Source organism: Crinia signifera, chromosome 9, assembly GCF_055691185.1.
Source record: "Crinia signifera chromosome 9, ASM5569118v1, whole genome shotgun sequence".
Lineage (NCBI taxonomy): Eukaryota > Metazoa > Chordata > Amphibia > Anura > Myobatrachidae > Crinia > Crinia signifera.
This window is the reverse complement of record NC_139225.1, coordinates 73,368,905-73,373,405: the sequence shown is the minus strand read 5'-3', so window position 1 is coordinate 73,373,405 and position 4,501 is coordinate 73,368,905. Positions and strand designations below refer to the sequence as shown.

Genomic DNA, 4,501 nt, shown 5'->3' with positions numbered 1-4,501 from the left:
AGCGCAATGGAATATGCTGCGCTATATAAGAAACTGTTAATAAATAATAAATAAATAAAATAGTGATGTCAGATCTGGGATGTATATAAAATGAGTGTCTCTATGAAAAGCTGCAAATAATAATTCCGAATGTGTAGAATAACCAGAGAAAAGGTGCTAATAGTAAGTGTATTCATAGACAAGATTTTCTTGTCTAGCCCATAGTTATATAACTTCATCCCACCACCTAGACAATAATATACAGTATATCACAGATCACATAAGCAGGTGATACTAATAGGGATGTACTCAGATATAAGTTTTATCTTTCAGTCCATAGTTCTGTAAACAAATGATGACATACTGTACAGTAGAATATCACAGATCATCCCCATGTATTACCTGGCAGTATTTCACCACGATATTGACGACATGAGTTGTGCTGCCGACCAGTCCGACCCCAATGCTGTCCAGGATCATGCGCTTGCTTCTGTGCCGCACAATAGCAGACAGGTGATCTGGACGGATCTCATGGATGAATGAGGCAAAAGTGTTGGTGACGGATTCATCTAACTGGTTTCCCACAGCCACTGATAAGAGACACAGCACATTAACATTTCTTGTGACTTTACTGATTGACATTTCTTTTACGATCAAATTGTACCATTTGTAATCTCCTGAAACCTTCTGTGTTATCTGTCTGACTTGAACACTTCAAAATAGTATCTACCCTGTTTTCATTAAATACAAGAACTTTATAGTAATTATACAGTAGGGTAACAGCCCAAATATTAATGTTTCATTGTTACAAAAGATGTGACACCAATATTGTATTAATAACATGATTGCAGTACAAAACTCACCAATTTAACTTCAAAGCCAGAATTATTACAGTGGAGACATTAAAAAAGATATTTTAAGATAATTACCTTTTGCAGTCTGCTTGTGAATGTGCCTTGATAGCTGGTGAAGGTTCTTTGTATTCTAAGAATGATATAAATTTTATATGTAAATTTATTACTTATTGTAATATACATAATATCTGTGATGATTACATTAATAATTTTAACGAATATGTAAATATGCCGTAAATGAATGTATTATACCAGCGGTGCTCAAACTGTGAGTTCTGACCCCAAAGTGGGTCTCGACCTTCTCAGCACGGGACCACGACTCCATGTTGCTGACCATCAGGCGGATGACTTTTCTAACCTCAGTCAGTGATTCAAGGAGTCTGATAAATCTGTTGAATTGTCTGTTATGTTAGACTCCTCCCATCATTTTGTGCCCCCACAATGCTGCCATGTATGTGCGGTCTGCTGCCTACACATGTGATGTGACGGCCTTCTGCAGTCACTTGCTGGGGTCCTGTAATTATTTTTATTGTCTCATGGGGTCCCAGAGAAAAATAGTTTGAGGACCCCTGTATTATACAGTATGTGCTGTGAAATCCACAGCTGTACTAGTTTAATCAATGCATGGTCTTCTCCTGGTTCCGATCACTGTAACCATATCCCATGATACATTATCAAGTTGTACTACTTGTCACATACACCAGAGGCCTCTCTCCTTCACAACATGTGTATGAACTGAACTTTGTTTAGTAGTTTTATTTAGAGAATGCTGATTTAATACATTTAATGTGTACAGTTCTAATGGCACAGTTAGTTTTCTTTAGAAGACTTGCTATAGTCCACAGCATAAACATAATACTATAGATCAGGCATTCCCAACCACGGTCCTCAAGGCACACCAACAGAGCAGGTTTTAGTGATATCCAGGCTTCAGCACAGATGGATTAATCAGAATCACTCAGGTACTAATGAAGTCACCTGTGCTCAAGCCTGGATATCATTGGGCCTTATTCTGGTTCACTCTTTCTGACAAAATCCTTCTTAGATGGACAAAACCATGTGCACTGCAGGGGGGCAGATGTAACATGTGCAGAGAGAATTAGATTTGGGTGAGTTATTTTGTTTCTGTGAAGGGAAAATACTGGCTGCTTTATTTTTACACTGCAATATAGATCTCACTTTGAAGTAAATCCCCACCCAAATCTAATTATATCTGCACAAGTTACATCTGCCCCCCCTGCAGTGCACATGGTTTTGCCCATCTAAGAAGGATTTTGTCAGAAAGAGTGAACTAAAATAAGGCCCATTAAAACCTGTACTGTTGGTGTGCCTTGAGGACCGTGGTTGGGAATGCCTGCTATAGATAATACATGTTTTGCTATTTTAAATTGCCTCTTTATTTCATGCTATTTAAACAGATATTTGAAGTTTTGTTCATATACAATACTACACATATTTAGGCAACATTATACATATTTACAAAATATATTAGGGTGAAATTATCTTATAGCTTTTGTTTTTTTTTGTCAGTTTGCATTTTCTCTTAATTTATAGTGTTTTTCTCATGTAAAACATTTCCAAATGCAAATACAGCCGCACAGTTTCATGCCCAAATTCAGTCTTATATCAGTGCCCTTATGCACATATTTTAAAATTCTTTGGTTTACAGTAGTTCATAAAAATGATTTTGTAACATCAATCCCCTGGGTGCAGAATACTGAATTACTGTATGGAAATATATCATGTTGGAAATTTTGGAATAATGCAAATATTTTGTATACATACAAAGTTAATATTCTTAAATTATACATAATACAACAGTAAATAATATAATATAAATAAAAAAACAGTAAATAAAATAAATAAAAATAAAATTACAATTTGCATATTTTCTCAAAAAGTCAAAACTGGTTAGCATTTAATTTACCAGAACAAGACAAGAGTATATAACTAAGCGCAGGAAACCAACAGTTTGTCCTTGCTGCCGTCTAGAAGGGATACTCAACCCTTCTTAGAAGTTTGAACATATTCACTCATATTGTGTCTAATCTACCAAATGTTTGACCATGGCATCTTGGAAAACAGTACTTACTTTAGCAGCTGTAGAAAGCATCTTGAAAATAACTGCTTTAAAATGATGTGAACTGATGATGTGAACTGTTTTCTTCGGTGGCGGCTATTTCTTAGTTCGCTGAGAGGATATTTATGTGAAAGACCAAATATATGCCCCCTTATATTCTGGTGCAGAACCAGTATATGGGGGCGGAACATAACCAGCTTCCACCCAGGAAACAGGTTCAGCTACTGTGCTGGGAATTTTCTAGGAAGTAAAAGACAGAAACCTCAGAGGATGCTATTGGTAACACGTCACCACTACAAGGATGACATAAGATCTAAGGCATTTTAAAAGCAATTAGGTTTTTTATGTCCTGCAGTGTTTACAAATATAAAATAATAACAGGAAGTGAGGTTACAACAATCGTTATCTATAGCCAATCACATAAGCTATAAAGAATGTTTTTCTGATACGCAGAAAATTCCCTTTGAGCACAGGAGCATAGTGCACTGTGTGCGTGTCTGTGTGTATTTGTTTTACCTCACAGGATTGATAGAATTCTTTATAGATTTTATCTTGTACCAACATCTTTTGGATTCATTCGCAAAGCACAGGGCTGACTCTTGGGGACTGTCTGGCAACTTTCCGCCAGGGGTTGGCACAAGCAAGTGCCCCAGCAAATAGATGTGAGTTTTCCAAAAATCTTGCGCCAGTGGAGGTTTCCCACAAATGCAAGATTTTTTTATATCCAGTTGGGTGCAAGTTTTTTTTTTAGCACCTTCAAAGCTAGTCCAATAAAACCTAAAATCCAAATTTTAAGAAAAATTGTCGATACTTGTTCTGGACCCCTCTGGAAACTCCTCTACCCGGAAATCGGGGGGGGGGGGCAAGCCTCCCTGAATGCTGGTCTTCTCCCGCGATCCGTGGGAGCAAATGATGCATATCGCGTCATTGTAGCCCCCCGACCGTGCAATGCCTGAAATACCGGCATTGCACAGCGGGGGGCGTGGCCACAAGGATGCAACCTTCATGCATCTCGACCTTCAGTCATGTTTACCTTCATGCATGTCGACCTTCAGTGGTTAACCTAATGCTTGTCGACCTAATGCTTGGTGACCTAGTGACCGTATCCCGTATCAACTGTGGTTACCTGTCAATGCTAGCTGGGTTTAATACATGAGCAACCCTGCTCGCTACCGGTGTTAAAATTCCGGGTCGCTAATTTCAACTAGTAGCTTTTGCACTGCACAATATGCCGGGTTGCATTACCGGGGATATTTTTGGCAGTGTAAAAGGCATACCTCCCAACTGCAATGTACAGTGAAGAAGGACACTTACTCGCACCCTGAAATTAGGGGGCGTGGCCTATATTTGCATCATCTCGCAGAGCTACGCCACCGTTTTGACGCTGTGCCGGCATGGCCCAGAGGCTCTGTCAGCCTGTAGCCATGCCCTCAGTCCCTCTGGCTGTATATGCCGATAGTGGAGTAATTCGTATTTGGCTGCAGAGTTCTCTGATAGCCAAGCACAGATGACCCTGTAGCATTGCACAATGCTTCTCTGTGTAAAAATGTGAAAATTTAAATCTTTAAAATAAAAAGACGTTGAGTCC

At 38.8% G+C, this 4,501-nt stretch overlaps 1 long non-coding RNA gene across 1 annotated transcript; it reads right to left on the bottom strand.

The window, feature by feature from the left end:
- Positions 1-436: 436 nt before the first annotated feature.
- LOC146036629 (uncharacterized) lies at positions 437-3,019 on the bottom strand. Its single transcript, XR_014460885.1, has 3 exons — positions 2,926-3,019; positions 909-963; positions 437-569 (listed from the first exon to the last, which is right to left on the bottom strand). It is a non-coding gene; the product is annotated as an uncharacterized LOC146036629 (long non-coding RNA).
- Between the last annotated feature and the right edge of the window lie 1,482 nt (positions 3,020-4,501).